This window comes from Tympanuchus pallidicinctus, unplaced genomic scaffold, assembly GCF_026119805.1.
Source record: "Tympanuchus pallidicinctus isolate F22 unplaced genomic scaffold, pur_lepc_1.0 scaffold14, whole genome shotgun sequence".
Taxonomy (NCBI): domain Eukaryota; kingdom Metazoa; phylum Chordata; class Aves; order Galliformes; family Phasianidae; genus Tympanuchus; species Tympanuchus pallidicinctus.
In genome coordinates, this window is record NW_026294659.1 from 6,618,972 (window position 1) to 6,644,298 (window position 25,327).

Here is a 25,327-nt window from a genome sequence, read left to right on the forward strand (position 1 = left end):
ATTGAATTGGTTTGATTTGATATTTTAAGTGCAATCTTAGCAGCACTGAATCATAAGTAGATTGTCCTCGTTCACTTATTGCTGTTCCAAGCAACATTTGCTGTACTTTGCTGGATACCTACTTTGTGCACAGCAACAACTAGCACCATACTTGGAACAATTTCAAGGAGGGTAAGGCATGTCTGTGGTACAGCATAGGAGTTCTCGTTCAGCTATCTTACCTTATCTATGTTCATCCTGGCAGTAAAATAGGAATGAGTTTGGAATACACCAGAAGTAATTCAGCAGAACACAGTTGTTACTATAAATACTATATTTTTTGATTGATGTTAAATACTCATGGTAATGATGCAACTTTGTTAGCACTGGAACTAAATGTGACAACTGTAGTTTTAATCTAAGAATGGAAATTTCATCAAGTGACCTGACACCTAGGCTGGGAATTGAAAGTAAGAGCTGGCAGAACTTTTTTTTTCCCCCTTTCTCTCTCTCTCTCTCTTTTTTTTTTTTTTTTAATTGGTAGAGGGAAACTTGCAACATAGCCATAAACTCGGGAAATGCAGATTGAGCCCTCAAAAGAAAGACCAAGGATTCATATAGTCTTCAGAATAGGCAAAAATCCCATACTTTGCTAACAATCAGGAGGCATTTAAACATGCAAGGGACTAAAGAAAAACAGTTGAGAGTTGCACAGTTGATAAATTTATATTTATATAAACACACATATATTCCTACTCTCAATGGATATATAAAGGTTTATGCAGAGTCTTAGATTATAAAGGCAAACAATTTTCCAGAATTATTCCTGTTTCAATTTAAACATATGTTTCAGAGAAGCAATCTATTCTGATTTTTAAAGATGTTATTACTAAGGTACATAAACATGTATGTTATTCCAGGTGTGAATGCCCTCACTTGAAAATTTGTCTTTTTTTCAATTCTGAATGTTGACAGATTCAGATTCCAACTTCTATATTTTATTTGTTTGCTAGAGAGTACTCTTTTACTAAATTTCATTCCTTTCATGTATGCATTTAGATATGTTAAGTCAGTCTTGAGGTTAAGCACCACAAAACTGAGGTAAATAGCCACAACAATATACAGGAAAGAATAAAGTTCACAGTAAAAAAGTTCACTTTTAATATTTGCATACTTCTAAGGTCCTTCCATATTTCAAAGCAGATAAATCGACTGCCAAATTAAAGAATCATCATATGTGGTGCCTATCATGTGTGGTACCCGTTGCACAGAATCACAGAATCAGAGTGACTTAGGTTGGAAGAGACCTTAAAGATCACCAAATTCCAAACCCCCTGCCATGGGCAGGGTTACAAACCACTAGAAAATCCTTAGTTTGTAGGGTTGCAATGGAAACAAGTTGCCTCTTCCTCAGCAAGGGCAACATGAAATATGTCCAATAACTATTTACAGTAAGAAATTGTCCAATCTATGCCTTCTTCGTACTTCATCATACGTATGCTACTTTTTAACTCAAAATTAATACACTTCCACACTTATCCTGCTTTTAGAAAAACTCTTTAATAGACTAGATACTGCATGCTTTTTTCCTCACACATAGATACTTCTCAAAAGGAAATCAAGTTGTATTCTTCTTTCAGAATACTACTGAATACCAAAACCAAACTGGACAGTTAGCTAAGTATGTGAGGTCTTCTTATCAGAAGATCACTATTCAAGATCTTAGTCCAAACTATCTGTCTAACCTGCACATTATTTTATAATCCAAAACATAGTTTATCCCAGCTGTCTGGGAAACATGCTCAGAGAGTAACAAGACAACGGAGACATTCACTCTGTTTTGGTTTCATTTCAGATCTTTTCTTCATGACACCTGGTCCCTAGAGAAGCACAGTGCAAGTAAGAAAAATATCTATACATCTTTTATTTGTTTTCTGAAATAAGTAATTTCTGTGTTTGAAAAATAGAGGTTAAAGATAAATATGAAATAGATTCTTTTTCTTGACAAGAATAAAGCAGGAGTATTTCATCTTATAAGATGCTATTTATTTGCAAAAGTATACTGTCATTTACACATCATACCAAGAAGCATAGATTATAGACTAAATATAGAGTATTTACTGCATTTTATTCTTTCCATTGCATTCAAACACACATAGGAAATGCAAAGGACCAAAATCAATCCTGCTATATTTCTGCTGAGATACTGCTGGACTTAAATTTCTTTATACACTGTTTTTGTTGAAGTGGTTACTACTGGAGCTATGTGGAAATACATTCCCATAAAAATAGTAAGTAGCAAAACAAAATACAACCAACAACAACAACTAAAAGACATTAAGTAACTCATTGATGAGTACAGATTATTAAGCTAAATAAAAAAAAGCTTTTTTTCAAACCTCCACATCCACCTTTTTTTTTTTTTTTTTAAAGCTCACTCCTTGGATTGAGCTCAACTGGTTAGAAGGAACTGCCCACGCATCAAAGGATATGCCTAAGAGTTGCAGAGTGAAATTTTCCTTTTATTAAGATGAATGATAGAGTTAGATGATAAAGTGTACCATAAGATTTGTTCATAGTAACCTTGCTGATCAGATATTACAGCCTTACACACATTTAAAAATCTCTGCTCACCTTCTTGTAAGGTATAGAAAATATCTGGTGCTCCTATTTAACATTTCTATTCATAATCTATCTAGTATTTCTATTAGTAATCTATTTACCATTCCTCTGTAGAGAATTCAGTTTTATATCAAAGGTCAGAAGATATTTTCATAAATGGCAAAGTGGCCATCTTAAATCATGTACATTGAAACTATTAACTCATAAGACAATCAGCAACATAAGACTGACAATACCTATGCTAATTCCACATAGCAGAGATATTCCTTAACAAATTCAGAAAGATTGGGGATATTTTATCAGGAATAATTAGCAGATTGGTGTTAAAAACCTCTGTAGCTGACATGCGGTATACTGGCAAAATACATGAAGGACGTGGCACATAATTATGCCATTACTGTGGCACAACATCAGAAATGACTTGATAGGCTGAAAGTAATGAAGTTCTAGAAAGAAGGAATTAGTTACACTGGTTGGACTATACAAGAGTCAGACTAAGACATGGAAATTAATGCAGCACAGCTGACAAAACATTTATCTTTATACAAGGTAGAAACAAAATTAATTATGTAATAAAGAAATTAAAGCTCTTAAATCCTCCTCTACAGACTCAGCTCTGTCCTTGGAATTGTGCTTTTCATTTCCAATGAATCATTTTACATTTTCTAGTTACCATACATGGGATTAATTGAGTAAGGCGGCTCAGAAAATTAAAGACAGTACCATCTGATTAAAGGAAATCAGCACAGGGGGAAAAACTTGTCTCTATTGTTAGTAATTGGAAACAAAAAAAACACAGAACAGTCAGTCTGCATAATTACGTACATGAACTCAAAGCATCAGCTATTCAGTCCTCTGTGGCTATGCATTACTCAGAATTACTATACTGCATAGTACTAAGGTTCTATCATCCTAGCACTGAAAGAGTAAGAAAGTTACTGAAAATGAATTGAAAATTCTAGGTCCATATAATTCTTCCCACAGAAGGGGCAGTAAAGCATTCAAACCGGCTATCCAGGGAGGTGGAAGAGTCATCACCCCCAGAAGTATTTAAGAAGTGTATGGTTGTGGCACTGAGGGACATGGTGTAGCAATGGACTTGTAGAGTTGATGGCTGGACTTGATCTTAAGGTCCTTTTCCAAGAAAAAAAATCACAAAACAATTTTATGATTTCCTTCTTCCCCTCTTTAAAATACAACTTTGAGTAAAACCTTATTTTTATTGTCTTTTTATGGTGATTTCAAAAAACCTCAAGAATGTAGGTTTCTTTCTCGTTTTATTTTTTATTCTCATTGGTGCCTATAGAAGGCAGATCTGACAAACTTACTGTTTCAAGCCAGTATTTGTTGTTTGCTTGTTTTTCTTCTAGAATACTGCTGAGCAGAGCACATAATAAAGAAGGGGGATCTGTTCTCTGGACTTAGATGGCACAAAATAGCACTTACGGCCTGGCACAGCCTCTGAATTTTACCAACAGGGGATCCCAGCTGGTAAAATCAAAAAAAGTTCCCCCTTCAATGTCTTTTACCTCCATGTGGTTGCTACAGATCTAAGAACTGCAGTCACAGTCTGTAGGACTATTTTCCAACTCTGTGCAGTCTAGCTACCTCAGGGACCAGATGTCAGCTTAAACAATTTACTTGCTTTTACTCAACTACATACTTAAATTCCTGTAGGTCTCCTATTCTACCTAAAGCACCAAAAAAAATAAAAATAAAACAAAAGAAATCCATGAATTATGGACCTTTTTCAGGATCAGGGCTTATTCTTTTGTCTGCTAGACAGAGGAATGGTTTTGGGGTGATATAGTTCTGGAGATGTTGTATTAATGGCTACAGCACAGTAAGTCCAATACATTTTAAATACAAGAGGCAGACAGTGCAAGATGCACTTATCTATTTCTTTTGGTCCTCAAAAGACATTTTGCACTATTCTCTATGACCATCTGTTTTGGTGAGTTAGTCATTACTTTCAAAGTATTTGACCAGGAAAAACATCATATTTTTTTAAATAAAAGAGTTTGAAAAAACTATGTTTTAGATTAATGCTAGAACAAAACACTGAGATATTTCTTTTACTTTGCAAAATACTACTGGTCCAACTGGAGTAAACCCCATTAAATGAAGAACCAGTTATCTTTTTCTCTGTTTTGTTTTAGATCAAAATACAACTAATTCAAGTATGATTTTGGGAACAATTTTATACCCGAACCATTTAACAGTGATGAATATAATTTTTCCTGTTACTATACAAACCATCTGAGCACGCACAACCAAGTTCTGTTAAAGTGAATACAGTGGCAAAGAAGCTCTCAGTTCTTCCATCAAGCTTTTAAGTCATTTGAGAGAGGTGATCCTCTCCCTCTGCTGTGGTGAGGTCACATATGGAGTACCATGTCCAGTTCTGGGCTCCCCAGCAAAAAGAGAGAAATGAACATCTAGAGAGTGTCCAGTGGAAGACTACAAAGATAATGAGGAGCCTGGAGCATCTCTCTTACTAGAGGGCTGAGAGAACTGGGACTGTTCAGTCTCAAGAAGAGAAGACTGAGGAGAGATCTTCTCAATGTATGCAAATATCTGAAAGGAGGTTGTCAAGAAGACAGGATAAGGCCCTTATTTGCAGTGCTCAGTAACAGGATCAGAGGCAATGGGCACAAGCTGAAACACAGGAAATTCTGCATAGATGTGATGAAAAGCTTCGTTACTGTGAGAGTGACTGAACATTGGTACAGGTTACCCAGAGAAGCTGTGGAATTTCTCTCTCTGGAGACATTAAAAAAAACCCCTCCCCCAGACCTCAGTTGCAGTCCTATGTAATATACTCCATGTGATCCTGCTTGAACAAGGGGTTGGACCAGATGGATTACAGAGGTCCCTTCCAACCTCAGCCATTCTGTGATTCTGTGCACTCACAGACCAGAAGCAGAAATCTGGTTGGGCCTTAGAATGAAAGTGTTTACTGAGCAATTTCCATAATGATAAAAACTTTTCAAATTGGACACAAAATATAATTAAAAGGCAGAGTTACTGAGTAAAAAGCACTGTTGTGAAATGCTATACATCATCATGCCATGAAGCCTCCTGAATTCAGCTAGCCTGTGGCATGACCCCAATTCTAGTCTGGTATGATTACATCTCTACATTTCATGCTAATTACTTGATTAAAAAGAAAGATAAAAAGGTCTTTCTCTATTGGGAAGATAAGCTTATGAATATCATTAAGGCATTTCTAGGTTCCCAACACTGTTTTCAAGATAACAAATGGTAAGAGTTAGTTCTCTAGCAGAGAAGCAAATGTTGATGAGTGGAAGCTTAAGGGATAGCATTTCCCTGTAGAAAAAAATCAGTATAAGCTGCAGGTACCTCTGTTACAGTTTTAAATTCTAGGTGCCCCATAAATAAGAAAGGAACGAAATTCACATTAACAAATTGCACCCTGTCTTCAGAAAAGATTATGACTAGGAATATAACCTTCAAGTTAGGTAACATTCAGGTGATTGCAAAATGACACAGCCAAGGATACAGTGACTGTCTTGCTGAAAGACAGTGAAAACACGCTGTGGGATTCTTAATTTCACTTACAGCAAGCTACTTCAGCTTTAGGTAGGTTTAAGATCAACAACTCAGTCATTTGAACATATGCTCAAGCTTCTATTGTTCAGATCCTCCTTCACAGGACTGGCTTTTCAGACATAGAACAAGGCCTTGCATCTCTCCTTTGTTCAAAGGGAAGTAATCAAATAAATTTTTATGAGACCTCTAGAAATTAATTTCTATTCAACAGTAACTAATTACAAATCGTTAAATAATTTCATTGATTTATGGGACTTTACAGATTTTTTCGTGTGCTTCTGAAAGACTGAAATAAAACTATTTTTATTCACATTTAATGAAGATACAAATAAATAGATAAAGAAATTAATCTTTCAACATACAAAGCTTTCTATGTTTATAGGCATAGTTTCACATAGGATTTGATTAATCTTGCCTTTAGATTAGACAAACATAAACTATTCTGGCAATGGTAACTTTAATAGCACTCTTCTATCCTGTTTGTTTTTTTTTTATTTACCTTGTCCTTATATTTACAGTGAAAACCTTGATCAGAAGGAAACTTCAGATTAGTTTGAGCTTACAGCAAGGCTGAGAAAATTCCAAGTTGCCACAGCAATGAATCACTTACAGTATGATTTAAATATATGGTGTTTATTTTACTACCCTAGCTTGTTCTTAATGACCTTTCAAGTAAACAAATACAAGACAAACAAAGCACCTGTTTTAAGGCAGGAGCTGCGAGTGTTCTTCAGCAAATCAGCCATCTCTACTGAGACATCTAAGTATGGGATTAGATATCTGATTGTGAAAACTGGATTTGAAAGTTGGGTGAGTAGGAGGGAAATGGCATTAATGCACATGTACTTGTAGACACAGTTTTCTGAAAGTAGTACCATTAGGGTCATTAAAAACTTATGCTGTTCTCTAGGTTTCAGAATGTAGCCTATTCCAACAAATACCTGACCCTAGTAATTCAGTGATTGTCAGATTCCATTACACCTGTACATTGTCAGCACACTCATGCTGTCAAGCTTTCAGCTTTTTTTGTTATTATTATTTTTTGCAGCCAAATAATTATGCTGCTACTTTCAGCATGTCTAATTTTGCCCTCTCCCCATTTGTCAGAGACAAAACAGCAGTAGCACAAAAGCAACGCCATCCTCTGCAGGAACATTTACTTCCACTCAGTTACTCAGGCGAGGTCTGAAAGTCCTGTTGGATAATTTGGAGAGCATCTACCTCTATTAGTTCCACTGACATCTAAGCGCTTCCAATTAATACTGATTTTCTCTTACAACTAGCAGCCAGAAAGGCTGAACAACACAACTGCCTCAAAGCCTGGAGAAAAAAAATTAGGAAAGAAAAAAGGACAAGGGCTACTTTTCTGTCACCCATAGTGAAATATACCTGAAATTCGCTAATTATACATGACTGTTCCTAGGAGAAGAACTATTTGTTTATAAGACTGTGAAGTCATTTCACAGAAAAGAATCTATGGTTTCAATGCACCAGCACATAACCATCAGACACACTGACTTTACCACCTACACGTTTAGACATACTTTCACCCTTCCTCAAATACACAAGCATATATAAAATCCTCTTCCAAACTTCTCCAACAATTTTTTTTTTTTTACACATCACATTAATTCCTCCTGTCTCAAATGCTTCTTTGAATCTTTTTTCTTCTCAAAATAAACTCTGACATTTCAGTTTTTTGTTAGCAAAATCTTTGATGCCTGGAGAAAAATAATTGGTGCATCAGTTTCATAACATGACATGATACTAATTAAAACAACATAAACTATTACTAAAACTCAAAAGAGAGCAACCATAGAATACGAAGCAGAAATACAGGCCTCATACATTATGCATTATGAAAATTGGTTCATGCAGAACAAAAATTTTAATGGTTTTAAGGCTCCTCTAAAAGTCAGCACTGTTCCAAAGATAATGAGATTTCAATTACGAATTTACACAATTTCAGGTGTTATTCTTTAATGATGTGCGAGACCTGAGGCATTAACTGTTCTTTATCAAGACCAGGCTAAGTGGGACCTGGAGGGAATGCTGAGGAAGCCCAGCATCTCTGTACACATTTGTGTCAAATCCTCAAGGTGTTCTGAGGCAAGCTCAGGAAAGACAGAAAATCTGTGAAGTAGAAGGGCAGAAGTACATTTAATCTTTTAATCTTTTTAATTTTCAGTGAGAATAGAGATGCTGCTACCACGGTTTTGGGATCTAATACAACAAATACAACACAGGTTAAAGTAACAGATGCCACTTAAAAAAAAAAAAAAAAAAAAGAAAAAAGAATAAAAATCACCAAAATCACCAATGAATTCTTACATAGAGATGATACACTTTTTGTTAAATCTCAACCTATTTACTTATTCAATTCTTTTTCTGGAGAAATGATATTTTGGAGAGAAAAAAAAAAACCTGTTCATGTCTTTCACTTTGACGTAAAAAAAAACAATTCAATTTACTGACTCTCATATTCATATTAAAAACAAAACAAAAAAACCCAAACAAACAAACAAAAAACCAAACACATATACTTATTCCCTCTATCTTCAGCAATTCTGGTAAAAAATAAAAATAGAAAATCATGATCATACTAAACGTTAAATAATTTTCCTTTAGAGGCTATACTGGAGAAATCATACATACATTTTCATTTTGATCTACATAGGAAAAATCAGGTTCAAGATCTGCATACAGAGATAACTACGCAGAACCACTATATTAATGATCTTTCACAGCTTGTAAGTATCTCGATGGAGAGAAACCAAAACCCACATGAATTTTGTCCCAAAGAAAGACTTATCATGGTAAAAACAAGAAGGTCACAATCACAGTGAGAGAAACGATATAGATAACCTGTAGAAACCAGCAAAAGTAGTTGAAAGCTACTTGAAAAGTAGTAGAAAACCACTGTTTTGAAAAGTAATTTTTTTGAAAAGCAGTAATTGTTTTGAGTTGAAAAGTAGTAGAAAATGATTCAGTTTTCTGTGTCAAAACCAATAAATCAAAGGAAAAGTGAAATACACATTTTAAAATAATAGAATGATGTGAGTACTAAAGAATGAATTACACACCATAGAAGAAGGCAAGTAACAGATATATACGGAAATCAAGAAACAGATTTATTTCCTAGATTCAGAATTTCTTGAAAATTAAAAAAGAACATGGGGTTTAGGCATGTACTCACAAGACAGAGTACTACTTTTTTGTCAGTTAGTCAATATATTAGGCAGATCTTAAATACAGTAAGAATGTCATATTCTCTGACTTAATTTCCTATAGAGAATAAATTAGTCATCATCTCCTGCTGTCACTGTGAATTATGCCACCTAGGCCCAAGCTTAAACTCCAGAATTGCTTTTATAGCTTTCTTAGGTCAAGATTTCTTTACAAATGTTTTACAAATTACTGATATATCTCACTAGTCCAGTAATGCCTCTGTCTGGTCCAATCTGTGAAACACAGGTGGGGTTGAACTCTTCTCCCAGGTAACTACCAATAAGACAATGGCATTAACTTGCTCCAGGGGAAGTTCAGTTTGGATATTAGAAAAATTTCTTCTCAGGAAGAGCAGTGAGGCAGTGGCACAGGCTGCTCAGAGAGGTTGTGGAGTCATCGTCCCTGGAGATGTTCAAGAAACATAAAGGTTGGCGCTGAAGAACATGGTTTACTGGCCATGGTGGGGATGGGCTGGCAGTTGAAGTAGGTGATCTCAGTGACCTTTCCCAACCTAATGATTCTATGATTCCATTATTCTAATAGCTGATATTTAAAGCACAGGATCACTCACAAAGCTGAAGACTTCCACACCTGATCCAGTGTTATGCTCAAAGCACATCCAGTGAGAACAAAGCACTCAGCGTCATCCTCAGTTGATCACTGATCATCTTTAAGAGTAGAAATTCCACAGAAGACCCTTGTTCTAGAATGTGATCCTCCTACCTCCGCCAGTAAAAATAAAACAAATATATTCTTATATCAAACTGGAACTTCCTGTGTTCCCACCTCCATCCACCCCTGACAAGCCTTTTTCAGTCATCTCAACAGCCTCCATTCAGAAAGTTGTACACGGAAGCAAAGCCTCCACAGGCCTCTTCTTCTCAGATTGAACAAATCATGAAATTAGGCAAACTCTTACTGAACCAGGCATTGGTAACAGCAGTCACTGCTGGGCTACTCAATGATGTTATGCTCCTAACCCTGATAATACTGTCACTTCCTTTCTCAGCAGAGTTTGTTTTCCAAATAACATTAAAAAAAAAAAAAAAAAAAAAAGCTCTGAAATTTAAATCTAAGAATTTTAATATGTTTTTCAACCATCTTCTATACACTTGACATACTAACTGAAAAAATTCAAAAGCCCCTTTCCATGCCATAGAGTTTTCTGAAATAAACACCCTTGTACATACAGAGCTTCATAATCTAACTGCTAAATGAAATACTGCTGCTCATTTCCCCAGTGGAGCTCCACTTTCCCTGTGCATTCTCATTGAAAGCCTGAAAGCCAAACAATGCCATTCATGTTCTGATGCCTGTTACTCAGCAATTGCGTCTGTTTGCCAAGGGCACACACACAAGTGAGGACGGACATGAGTTGCTGCTTAAACATCTCAAGAGGACACAACCTCCTAAGAAGCAAAGTGAAATAAAATAGTTCGTCAGAGAACATTTTAGAGGCTGATGAAGAAGGAAGTAAAGGCAAGGTGTTTACATTTCCTCATTTTACACTACTTTACTTGCAGAAAGGACATGCTTGGCATGCAGAATTTGTACTAAATTAAAAACAATTAAAAAACAAAACAAAACAAATTACTTTAGAATTTATATATTTATGTACTGGGTTGACAAAAAAAGAAGAAGAAGAAGAAAAAAAAAAGAACAAAATAGCAGCTGAGGGAGGGCAAATCTCTTCCATAGGCACAGTTACAGTGAACAGGAAATGGCAAGTCACAATCACACTTCAAATATAACTACATACGTGCCACAGCAGCCCTCTGCCAAAGCAATTATTCTGTCACAGAGCCAAAAACATACAGCTTCTGCAGCACAGCACCAATCTATGCGCAGACAAAGCGTCAGCTCTGCATCCCAACCTGCCCTGACTACCAACTACAGCAGCAGACTCTGAAATCCTCCAGCAGCACAATCCCAAATTCAGGGATGGAAAAGTCACCACTGCCTTGGATTAACTTTCTATCAAACAGCTATGATTTAATCCCTATTACTAAAAGTATCTAATCAGAAGGATTAAGGGCCTACTCATATCGAGATAAGGGCAGAAGGGAAAACGTGTGATGGGCACTAAACAGTGAAGCCAAGCTTCTGAAGGTACAAAAGAGACAACAAAGAACAGGGGGGAAAAAAAAAAAAGAAAAAGAAGAAAAAAAAAAAAGGTTTCTTGAACGAATTGTGAAACTTGAATGATTTGAACTGGATGCACCAACTTTTCCCAGCCTTTCACGTTAGCACTTCAGGTTAATGTGTTTCACAAACAGTCACCTAGACAACAGGCTTTGGAAGGGACACGGTGTTCTGCCTGCCTCTTGAAGCAAGTCTTACTCTGATTTTATACAAACAGCAAAACTTTAGCTCTCCCTGACTGAGACAGCTGCAGGCTGTCTGCTATGGTAGAGGAAAACAGTCGGGATATGTGCAAGTTATCTGCTGGGCTTCTGAGAACCAAGGGGATTTCTGGATAGCCTGGAGAAGCCTTGACTTCAATTCATTTAGACTGGAAAATAAACTTCCATTTATTCCACAGCAGGTCCTCTCAAAATAGGGGCAATAAGAACTGTAGCCTATTGTACACATTTCAATTGCTCTACATAAGCAGATTTTACATTTCATTTTTATTTGAAGAGTATAGCAATTTTTCAAATAGAGAGCAAGCACGCAGGCTAAATCCCATTTTTCCAGGGACTTCAAACTCACATTAACATTTCAATGTGATGGTATTCTCGGTATGTTGCGCAAATATATACAGTATGCTAGAAACATTTCTGGCAACGTCTAGTCAGAAAATAGAATTTTTTTTCATGAAGAAGTTTGACTTGTGGAATTTGTTTTGAATGGGAATAATCCCAATGTGTTCTCTCTCTTACACTGCACAGCAAAAAAAGGTTTCTACATCTTTCTCCAAAAAAAGAATTAAAATTACTGCTACCACTACTACTTTTTTTTTTTTTTTTTTTTTTTTAAGTCATTTGATGTTTAAGGAATTCTTTCATCTGTGTCTGAAACATCTAATTACCTGCAACTTGTCTCTGAAGTTACATCTCTCCATGCAGAGATCTCAATTTTAAGATGATTGAGACCAGCAACAGTCAGTTGAGTTGGGCTGAGAACATCCATTACTTACTAATAAGATTTTACAGAATTTATAAAAACAGAGAATGAACATCACAGAAGATGTTACATCAGACACCTAACTTTTTCATTTCACCAGCATACCTTCAGGCAACTGCTCATAAAGAGAAATTTGGCTATCTCTATTTTACTAAAAAAGGAAAAATCTCTTCAGAATGATGCAAGAGCTGTTAGGAGTGACTCTTCTTAGATAAATGGTGGTGGAAATACCCTTAAGTTTACTGGCTTTTTGATTTTCCGATGAAATATAGCTAAGATAGAAGATACCTTAACCAGTTCTCAAGCTCATTTTTACCAAGCCTACCTTAAGCAACATTTTGCATTTTGAATGCAGAATTTTGAAAATGTACTGTTTTCTATGTCTTTTGATTTCCTAGCCACTTTTTGCACAAACTTTTCCTTTTTCAACACTTTCTGTTGCACCTTTCTCTGCTTTTCTACCCATTGATTTATTTTTTTACCTTCAGTGATTAATTAAAAAAAAAAAAAAAACAACACTGCTACTTCAGCAGGCTGCTTCTAACGAAGTGTTGTATAGGGTAGGAAGATTACTAGGAGAATTTTTCAAGCTCACCTAAAATTTAAGAGTTTATTTTCTTATAGAAAGTTGAGATCAAGAACAAATTGCTCTCAAAGATAATAGCAAGTACTAGTGAAGACAAACTTACTGAAATAACTTTGCTCAGAATTATGGTAAGAACACTCTGAAGATGCCACTTAAAGACTTTAAGCTTCATCATTAGACAAAGAAAACTTTAAACAAATAGATGAAGGGAATATTAGAGTGGGCAGAAAAAGAAAAAAAGGCCCTTGTAAATAGAAGTGGGGTATGAAGACAAGCAACAGAGAAGAAACTTAATAGTTTTAAATTGCTGATCTTTACAAGATGTCAGGCTGCTATCATTTCTCTCTGTGGTGATTTTGACTTGCTCTCTAATATATACACTGAATTGAACCATTTCGCTGTTTAAAATTCTTTTTTTTGTGTGTGTGTGTGAATTGTTGTTTCTAAAGGGAAAAAAAAAGGGGGGGGAGGTGAGAGAACAAAGAAAAATGTGTTATGTCAAAATCTTTTATTTTTTTTATTTTTTCTCCTTAACTTTTCTGCCTAAGAAGGGACATCCTGGCAAGTCTTGAAACATCCTAAAATAAGAGTTTGCTGTTATATTATTTTGCCCAAAGTACTATTGATTCTGTTTAATAGATACTCAGGACATTAAAAGAAGGACTCATTTAATCAAATTTTTGACTTTTAGAACCAAGTTAGTCATTAATGCTCCAATGTGATGAAGAGAAAGAGGCCTTCCTAGGGCATCATTTATCGAGCCTACTTGAAATATGGCCTAGAACTAGCTACTTCTCCATATAAAGGAAATCTATGAAGCTTTGTTCCAGTTATCACATCTAGATTTTATGCACTTGAAATCTGGTAACCACTCCACTAGAATTAACCTAAAATAAAATGTGTGACAAAAGGGAAAAAAAAAAAAAAGTATATAACAAAAAGGTGCTAATAATGGTGGAATATAAAGATTAAACAAAAACAATTTACTGCACAGTTTATGACTTTTGTATTTCTCCAAATCAATCAGACACAAACACGAGCATGAAAAATTAAAGAAACGTAAATAAAGTGCAACAGTGAAAAGCTATGTCCAAGAGTGTATCAGTGACACTTGACTTGTGCTTATATAAGTGATCTGAAACACAAAGGAAACAGCATGATGATGAATGTCACAGATGTTTATAAATGAGGCAGGAGCACTAAGCACATCAGGAGGCAGGAAAATAAATAAGAGATGATTCTGAACCAAATTATGTCTAAAGGAATGAAAAAGGTTAGTTTAAAATTCAAAAGAGAAAGAAATTAAACAGTACGCTGCAAAAAGTAGCATAGTCCTTTGGAAGATATAATCCGTAGCCCAGTACAGAAGCAATGCTGTGCAAGAAAGAGAGCAAAAATTAAGAAAGAAATTAGATAAAACTTACTGTGTAACATCAGAGCATACAAGTGCCAAATTAGCTCTGTTTAAGCAAAGCTTCATCATCTTTATATAAAGAAGATTTATTTATACCTTGGTAAGGATCCAACTGCCATTTTTTCCTAGTATAATGGTACAGTCACCTAGCTCCTGTTAACCTCTTGTTTCACTGCAAACAGTTTTCCTTCAGTCTTCTTGCTTCACCCTTCAAGCCAGTGGAGAACTTTGGCCCTTAATATATGAAGTGGCAAAGTATGAATGACTTACAAAGTGCGAATGCAGGTTTTAATCAAACTGCAACACTTATTCCTAGTTTCAAAAATATGATGATTTCTGCATTCTTTTTATTGCCAATTCTGTAACTATCAAACAATCATCTCGCAAAATGCAATCAATCTTTTCAAAAATCACATCCTATTTTTCTACACATGCTTGCTCAAACTAGTTTTTCTGCAAGCATTCAGCTCCATTGTAAATCAGCAATATCTATGTGCTTAAATCACATCAAAATTGGTATATTTTTTTCTTTCTTTTAGAATCCCTTTCATTATTAGAGGAGCTGAAGAAAGAATAAGGAAAACAGAAAAGTAATTCTTTATATTTTAATTCAAGACAGCTCCACAGAGGAAGAAATAAGTAGAAACTGCATTTGTTCATAATCTTTAAGTCTTGTTATTTAAGGACAAGAAGAACTGCAATCAAGATAAAAAAGACCTAAGTGCATCTGAAGGGACTAGAACAGTAACAGATGTGTGAATTCAAAGATCATTACACACAATACAATCCTAATAAAATATCACCACAGAGAGTAGAGGTTGTAGTTAATAAATGGAGGTCAGTGCATGAATCACTTAGCTTACTTCATAGTCTAAGGCAAGCTCGGTTTTATATGACTAAAGAAATTACTGTTGAAGAGAAAGAAATTATTCTTCGGAGATCTTTGGCCTTGTAGCCTTATGCGCTTTGTTATTATTAGATTTTCTTTTAAACAGGATCAAACTTTTCCAAATACATAAATTGATTTCAAAAAAAAGCTGTCATCTTTGTCATCATCCAGTTCTTATCTTGAACATAACAATGTTTAAAATTAGGTCAAATGTTTAACTGATTTACAAAATGTTTCCCAGTATTAGAGTTGCTTTTCCCAAGCAAGGATAAGCCACATTCTGGCAACATTAAAACTGCACTGTAAAGTGCTACAAGATTATCAATTTTCTTGATTTTCCTTCTTCTATCTTCTAAATCATAATTTGACTGATCTAGAAGTGTGACACATGTTACCAAAACAGTATTTGAAATATTTTGAGTCTTCCACTGTCAACATGTTTCAAAGTACTCATTTTTCATGGTTGTGGTCCAGATAAGATATCCTAAACTGGCAGTAAAAAAAAAAGCTGCGTTTTTCTGCCACACACACTTTACTCTGTTCAAAATAACCCGAACGACCAAAAAAGCACACCCAAACTAAGCCATACATAGACAGAAAATACATGAAAAGAACTGATTTCATGTTCTCACCAAAGCAATCAGTCATGGCAGAAATGTCTGCCTTTTTTTGCTCGATTATACTAGAGTACTATGGATTATATAGAGTACTATACTAGAATACTAGAGTATATACTAGCCCACAAGAGTCAACAGATAATTTTTAGTCTCAAGCTTCCAGAAATTTCTCTGGTTTAACCCAGCTCATAACTCAATTTTCTTCATAGTGAGGGAGAAAAAAAATCCACTCTTAAATCTATCACTGTAAATGTGAAACTTCTTTCTTTTTGCCCAATATTGCAGGGATTGAACACTTCAGTCTTGAATAAACATGTGTTGTTGCCATATATATAGTAACAGTTTAGTACACTTACCTCAGTTGGTTTCTTCCACAGGCTACAGAGACATAAATCCCAAACGGCCTCTGCTCATGTTCTGTGTAGTCAGAAAGTATATGCAGAGGCAATGGAGCTAAGCAGTGTAGAATTCACTCTACATAAGCTACCTAACTTAGCTTGTGGGAAAGATCTAAGAATTTTTGAAAATACATGTTGTATGGGAACTGTTGGGTCATGGCCTGGACCACTGACTGGTCATCTGAGGAAAGGACCAGCTCAGCCCTGGGAGCACAGGTGAAGGCAATTCACCTATGTCACCAGAGGGGTGGGGATCCCATTTAAGGGCTGACTACCACTGTGGAAGGATCTCTTTCTTGAGATCCCTCCTTTGTGGAGTTTTTCCCTGTAAGCCTAGATCTTTGGACACGGCTGAAGATTCTTCCCATCTGCCTCTTTTGCCATTCCACCACGCTAATCTTTCCAACTGTAACACATATGAACTGCAACCTAGAAATACTCTGTTACATATCATGACCTTATTTCTGTGACATTTCCTTAAAGCCACTTGTTTCTGAGAAATCCTGTTTATTTCAAGGTGCATTCTGAGTGCAAGGTGAAACAGCACATACATTTGCAAAATTGTGTGTAAGAGAATACAATTCAGATTGTTGAATACCATTGAAACACCTGTTAAAAATATGTCCTCAAGATGCTTTACAAATAAAATGATTCTGTTTGTGTAGTAATTCTGTCTAAGATCACATGAAAGACAACATGAAGTATAAGGCTTCACCAAAATAGTTTCTCAATATTAAGTTAAAAAACAGCAATTTAGCCACTTGTATCACGGAGTAGTAATATCTCCCTACACTGACTTCATAAAAGTCATTCTAAACACTTTTACTGATCCTGCTGCATGTTGCTTTTGAAAGCTCTCCTAAAATAATCATTTCCACAGCTTATGACAGAGATTTAAGTACTTTTATCCTTTTCGTTAAAACTGTCTTTTTGGTCCCGTATCGAATAAAATGCAGATACACAAAAAGAAGTCAACTGGTGAGGAAAAAAAAAGTGTAAAGGTATTTCTGTAACATTCACATGGTATGGAGACTTAACTATGATACTGATACACAAGGTTAGGTGTCTTCCTTCAATGCACTATTCCTCATCACAAAGCACTCAGCAAAATTAGAGTCAGCATAAATCCAAACAAAATGTCTGAGTAATTCACTATTTTGAAAATTAATCAGTGGGGTCTTATTTTAGGCACAATATGCTAACACTTCAAAGCAGAATTTCCAGAAATTATCCCTGCTTTTAATGAGATTCTGTTTTCCAATCCCCATTTCTTTGCGTGCACTTTTAAAACACCAACTCTGTTCACAATTGTGCTTTCACACAGAATTGATTATACGTCGACACCTAAACACGTATTAACTTGGACTATTTGTTCAAACTAGAGCTTCAGAAGGAAATAAACAGAAAACTTAAATTGTCATGTGGCTATTTCCATGTCTTTAAATTCTATAGTGTTACATTTGTCTCATATGCAAAATCACCATATTTAAACATGGCACCTATTACAAGTAAGTACGACAACCTAAAGTAATTCAAAGTCAAAAATATAAATTGTTTGGTTAGATCTATTCAGTTTTTCAACCTTTGAAGTTTTCTGTGGTGCTAAAATAGTCAGAATCAAAAAAAGCTACAGTTTAAGTTACTTGAAGTAAGCTGTGCAATATAATTGTACAGTTAATAGAAGCATAATCATCTCTGCAGGAATTAAATAAGGCAAATACAACTGCTGAGTTGTTTTTCCAATATTATTAATTTCAAAGCATATCTTGCTCGTGCTTGCACATTTACAGGAATCAAGGTAACTTTAGATCACAAGACTATGTGCTTTAAGAGCTTTCTTCTGATGATGCAGCATGTAATGAGAAACCTTTGAAAAAAGCTTAATACAAATATTTAACAACCATCTAAAAATAAATCTAAATCCCATTATGTTACAGGTCACATTTCAACCAACTGAATTGAAAGTGTTTGCTACAAGTTCAACTAATGAACAAATACAGCTAAAAATAATTAAGTCATCAGCTATGCAAACTCTGCATTTTTTTTTCTCCTTTTTTTCATGTCTGAAAAATAAGGGTATATTTGTTAAGCTTTTTTTTCCACAAATGAAGCTGGGGAAAGAGGAAAATAAGCAATTTTATTCTACTTTAAAAGGAAGCTTTAGGAAGTTTTGCTACTCTACTAAAACAGAAATATGCAAATAACAAACTTGTGAATAATGAATAACTGTTGCCTTAATTTGCACAAAACATATAGTATTGTAGCCATTGCAAAAGAAACAACAAATCACAACTGCAACTAAGAGAAGAAATGCAGCTCAGATATCACTCATAACGAAGACTGAGGAAAAAACACAAGAGCAGTTTACTATCATAGAAATTGACTTGTTTTACTTTATGAACATAATTTCTAAACTGTCAGGATAAAAAACGGCATGGAACTACAGCCTCTTAAAATGTAACACCAGTAATGATATCAGTAGCATTCACCAGTTGTGAAAGGATAATGGTTGGGATTTTACTTTGAACTTTGCTGGAATTTCTTTGAAATTCCAAGTCACGTGCAGCCTGTACAGCTTTGAATCCAGAAGTGTGGCACTCAAATCTATTTTACTCAGCACCAGTGGGCAACCTTTCCATCATAATAACTGAATCAAGGTGCCAATATATATACTTATCTGATTAAGAAATGCTGCCTGATTAATGGAGATTGTTTCACCTGTCACATTCAAATGGAAGAGAAGAAAAATAGCCTGCTTGGCAAAGCAGCAAGTATTCTTTCAAATCAGAAATTCTTCTACTGCCTAGTTTTCTCATTGGTATTTACCAGCCCCTCTTTCCAGAAATACCTTTCTAGACATGTTTCAACCTCAATGAACTTTTGCTGGTTTCAAGATAGGATTTCAACGAAGCCTTGCCTAGACTGCTAGCAAACTGCATGTGGACGCAAACTGCATCCTTCCAGGAATCAGGAATGACAGCTCCACTTGGACATTCCCCTCCAACAGTTACAGCTTCCACATCACCACAGTGGAAGAAGACCAGTGACACAAGAACAACTAAAAGTGGGTGGCATACTTCTAGAAGTCAAACTTTTGGAAATTCTGGTTGCTGGCAGTTAGGACTACTAAAGGTTTTTGAAAATGAGCGGGGAAACTGGTAAGCACCAGAGGACACCTTGTTTCATGGCAATTTAAAGTATTTCTCATTCTGGTCTGATTTGGACTAATATAAAATTTAGTATTAATGATTTTTTTTACTTGTGAAGCAGAAATTCTGCTTTTTGGTCTGTTTCTAAGGCTAAATCATATGAAATGCATGCCATGTCCTTCCACTATGTGAAGGTGGGGGTAGCTGGCTAGTTGGTTTTCTTCTGCATCCCAGCCCAGCCCCTAACAGGTATACTGAGTTTTATATATATATGTATATATACAGAAACATAACCAGATTTTGGTTGTTTTTTTTTTTTTTTTTTTCATAATCTGTTCACTCTTCACAAACTCAGAAAATTGCATTTAAGCTAAAAGCCATTTCTCTGTAAGGCTCAACCAAAATTCATGTCATTATGCTTGACCAGATTCTGCTCCCAACTGATCAACTGGTGCAAAATGATGAAAACACCTTTCATTAGCTTGTTAGATTTCTATCTTGATGAAGAAAAAGTGAAAAAGGTACCTTAACAGAAAGGATGTCATGTTTTGAAACGACCTTTAGAGTTCTTTCAAATACTTACTTTGGTTCTAAACAAGATGCTCACAGAAAATGAAGACTGATTTCTAGATTGCCTGCTAGTGTTTGCTTTTCTTCTGACCACTGTGACTGGTTTAATTACAATTTCAAATGAAATTTAAAAAGTCCTAAAACTTAGCTTAGCTTTATCTATGAATGTGTGCTCAAAAAAACAGGTGTATAATGAATTTTTTGTTATAAACAGCTTTAAACATTAGATTTATTTCTGTAAAATAAATACCTGGCACAAAAAGCAAAACAAAACAACAACAAAAAAACATACTACAAAATCTACAGTGCACCACATTCAAAGAGATTTTTAAAGCCCCTCAAAAAGTAGAGTAACCAAATAGACCTTAGCTGGTTGATTACATATGCAACTCATCAGCTGCCCAACATCACATGGAAGAGAAGCAACTAGCAAGACACATAGCCCTTTCCAAACATCATCAGAGTCACAGAGGCACCTCAATGCCCTGACACTTGGCACAGCTTATAATAACTAGACAGAACACAGTGTCAAAATCCTATACCAGTTGAATAGAAAAAATCTATTAGGCTGTTATGTTTTATTTTTAATTAAACATATCTTCAACTTCATATCAGCTTCAGTAGTGACCAGTGCTACACAGAGCGAGAGGCAGACAATGAAACCATGAGTACAGCACGCAAATAATAAAAGAATCTTACCTTCACTGTCTCATGCGACACAGTAGGAAGGAAAAAAATGTAATATTACAAAGCACATTAATGATTTTTTCAATTCTCCTTCATCTTTTTTCACATACTTTTACTGCATTCCTAGGGTGAGCACATGCATAAATACCTACATTCATGCATGAATATTTAAGCTCAGAAAAATGTTTTCAAAACAGCCAGTCAATTTTCTCTTACAAGGAAAAAGGCATCCTTGCCATATGCAGGATTTGATTCAATTCTGCTCTGCTGGAATATCTAAGTAGTTTCTGTTCTGAGGAAGAGTTTTCCACTCAACTGTTCACATTTTACTCAGAACATACGAGATATCCTCTCTACTTTGGAAATATAACTACACTATCAAATAAAACAAATGCTATCCGGCCATCTTCCTCAGTTTACATTAAATAATTGCAGTTTACTTTAAACAATTCCATGAGTTGTGGGAAACATACATAAGGAAGCTCATATAGACTAGAAATGTCTTATTTACAACCCCAAACCACAGACTTGGCTTTAGATTGCATAACTAACTCAAGCTAACTCTTGTTCAGTATGACCCGTATTTTCAGTAAAGCAGTATGCCATGTCTGTGTGGAAAATAGGAAGTCATTGACTCTGAAGGTCACAGCTTTAGCAAAAGGATCATCTAATACTGATGAATCCACACCAGCAAACAGCTGCGGTCTAGCAGATCTCAGAACAGAAAACAGAATTGAAAAGAAGGAACCTATTTTGATGGTTAAGAAACAAGAACTTTGAAAAGAAGGAACCTATTTTGACAGTTAAGAAACAAGAACTCTTGAGTGGACTAAAGAGGAGATTTTGATTGCTGTTTGGGATAAGTATAAAAGTGTTTCCCAATTAGAATCTCCCTTTATAGGTATTTCAGAAAAGTGAAAAAAAGTCAGCTGAAAAGAATGACAATTCTAAATGTTCAGGTTGTTCTGTCTATGCTACTTTAATACCTGTATAGTCCCTAGAGGAACATTAAAGTTATTATGTGTAACTATGCAACTCTTTCAATTCTTGTAACTTCAGATAAAAATTCTCACTCTGGATCAGGCGGAATTTAAACCTTATCAAAGTTGGTTTATTGTAAAAGTAAATAACTTTCCTCTACAAACTTTCATAAACAGGACCACAGCAGAGGTGGAGCACATTTGTGGACTAAATCCTGTAAGACTGACCAAAAAAAATTAAATAATTAATAGAAATAAAGTTAATTCCAGATGAAAAAGTTGCAAATAAAGAAGGTGATTTAAAAAAGTAATTTCCTTCTTTTTAACTAGTGCTATTTTGCAAGCAACCTAAGCCAGTCCGCTCACCAACAAAAGGAACGGTCTTTGCCTTTCCTTCTACACCAACATTCCCTCCATTCCAGAACAGCAGTACTAGCAAACTGGATGCCCTAGTTAAACTTCATGTATTCTTTGCTATGTTTCCAGCTAAATTAGTTTCCGACAGCATGGGTGCAACAGCAGCACTGCCACTCCAAAGGGAAGGAACAATCACATATAACCAAAGTGAGGGTAAAATCAGAGAGAACGTATTTGGAAAATATTTCTTGGGAAAACAGGTAAAATGCTCATCTCCATAATGCTAGAAGAAAATTCCTTTACATAGGCTACACATAAAGAGAAATAGCTTGTGTTTTTATGAAGACTATCTTCAAAACATGCCCATGATAAATGATTCTTATTTTGAAGGGATAAATAAGTTACACCTGTTAAATGACAAATATTTCCTTTACTTTGTCTCTTCAAACTCAAACGAATCAATAATTACCAGAATGTGATTCGTCTTTTTCTCCAAAAAATTACAAAAACTGTAGCCTTGCAGGTGCACCACATTAAATAATTTAAAATCGGATTATCGGCATACTTACACTAAAATCTTACTGTGTTCCTTCTCTGCTGCATTAACAGTGTTTTTGTTCAGATACATGCTGCCTGTGAAGAAAAGCTCAGAGTTGCTGTTTTATGGTTTCCACATCAGTTCCTTTTACCTAGATGTTTTTCTTTTGAGGCCTTAAAGCCATCTATGACACCCCCTCAACATTACAAAACTCAGGAAATGCATGATTTTAAGAAAACATATTGAAATGGAAATATAATAATGAAAATATACAGTGTTGCTCCCTTTCTGAAAGGGTACTGTTGCTATGGCAATTTTCAAATCTAGCATTTTCATGAGAAAGCTCTCTTTATTGAAAGAGTCTGAATTTTTATCCACCTTCATATTTGTAAGCTCAATTATATTTCAGAAAGAGTATATGAAAGGTTTAGACTGCTTCTGTAACTTTTACTTCCTTCCTTAAGTAGATGCTTCTTAATATTTAGTTACGTATTCTCAGCATGTAAGCACCAAATCAAGTTCCATTTTCCTCTTCTTCTGGAAATCAGATAGTATTGTCTTTACTTTTGGAAGGTTCTATCAACTCTCCTACATGGAAATAAGTATAAATGAAGCAAACAGATTTGCGTTACCAAACAGAAAAATCAAAATGGAATCATTAATATATTGAAATTCCTTTGGCAGAAGAATAAGCTACTGCTGCCACTTATGTTAACTTACAAAAACAAATTATGTACATGTTAAAACTTTCCTGTTGCTTTTGTTTATTAAACAGTAATACCATCAAAAGTTTCCCCTTGTAAGGATATTTAAAACGATGGCTAATCATTAATCTGTTGAAAATTCACTACAGTATCATTAATTCCATAAACTTCACTTCCCTCTAACGTATGTATAATAAACTATTCAATAGAAATATCACCATGATGGAGCATTAATTAATATCTACTTCTTGTAAAGACTTATTACTTCCAACAGCCTGTGCAGTAGTTATACTTCACAGGAAGTGCCAAATCTTTTTTAATTTCAACAGCATTCCTTACAATAATGCTACAAAATCACATTTTCTTCTATTATGGGGTGATTCCAGTGCAAACCAGTAATGGTTTATGCTCAGTCGGTAAAAAACGTTCTTTTACCAAATAATGCTAGTGCTGAAGTGTGAAGATTCTGAATGGGTTTGGTGGACACCATGAAAAAAAAACAACAAAAAGACAACTGAGCAGGATCAAGGTCTTTAGCCATTTTCTTTGCCTTAAGTTCAAGGAGAAAAATACTACTTCTCAGAGCTAAACAGCACATGGTTGGCTGGTTTTGTTTGATTGTTTTTTTGGGGCGTCTGGCAGATTTAAGAGCCACACTTTTCAAGGGTTTGTAAAGCAGAAATTTGAGAATGCAGTGTGATGGCAACACACACACTAAGGACTGCTAAAATAAACTTTAAAGAGTTTTGTTCTGTTATCCCTGGTTTTCAACACACAAAAATACAAGGAAATTGCTCACAAGTATTAGCTTAGAGCAGTATATTGGAAATCAAGAAAAATAAAGAGTACAAAAGTAGGAAAGGTTTATTTATACTTTCAAATGCACTGTCTTGAATTGTGTATTTTCTATATTACAATGCACTTAAAAGTTGATATTTGCATTGTAGACAGAAGATTAGTTTGAGTGATGCTTTTGTAATGTATAAATGATTGTGTTTCTATTAAAGACAACTCGCACTGCAATCCTAGACAAGACTTACTGATACAAACACACATAAGTGTTCATGTTAATTTTTCCTATAAGCAGTGTTTTGGTATGCCAAGCAGATGTTCACTGAAACATGACTAAAATAGTAGCAGTTGTATTACTGCTTTGCTAAAAAGTGGTTAATAACTGTAGATAAAAACTAATGCATATTTTTTCATGTATTTTTTAAGCCTATTCTAAGTTCAGAAAAGCACAACTGAGGTTTTTGTCAAGCCCAATTTTCAAACATAAATACTGTTGAATATTCTGCATTAAAACACGATCTTTATTACTACACAAAGATTCAATGCTACCCACAAGTGGGGAGGTTCTTTAGTTATTTATTTTGCATCACCAATCATTTCTTTCCTTGCCTCTTTGTTACCTGAGAGTTAACTTTTATTTTTTTTCATCTTCATTGACCTGTTTCACCCCTTCATAGTTTTCTGTAGCTTTTGGAAGAACATGTAAATAGGTAAATAAGGTATTACACTCTACTTTTGCTGCAATTAGTTCCTTTCATTTAAAGCATGCTCCAGAACTTTGAAGATTCTTCCTCTCAGAGTAAGACTTCTTAGTGTCCGTATACTGAATTACCAAAACCTTGGAAGTACAGCATCACACTCATTGAGAGAGATAGTTATGACTCAGAATTATGCAATCTTTTACTTTGATAGCATCACAAAATCATAAAACAAGATATTAATACACGTATATACGTCATAATAAAATCATATTTCACTTTAACGTGCATATTGAAAAGTAATTACTTCCTAAAAACAAATCACTGTAATGAAATAAGTAAGCTAGAATGATTCAACATGTTCCTATTAAAATGACAGTAAAATTAATTCATTGCTCTGAAAAAAACTGAATTTTGACA

At 35.0% G+C, this 25,327-nt stretch overlaps 1 protein-coding gene across 17 annotated transcripts in view; it reads right to left on the reverse strand.

The window, feature by feature from the left end:
• The window catches only part of DMD (dystrophin), a 1,043,395-nt gene that overhangs the window by 194,668 nt on the left and 823,400 nt on the right, over positions 1-25,327 (reverse strand). The gene's annotated exons all lie outside the window — the stretch shown is intronic.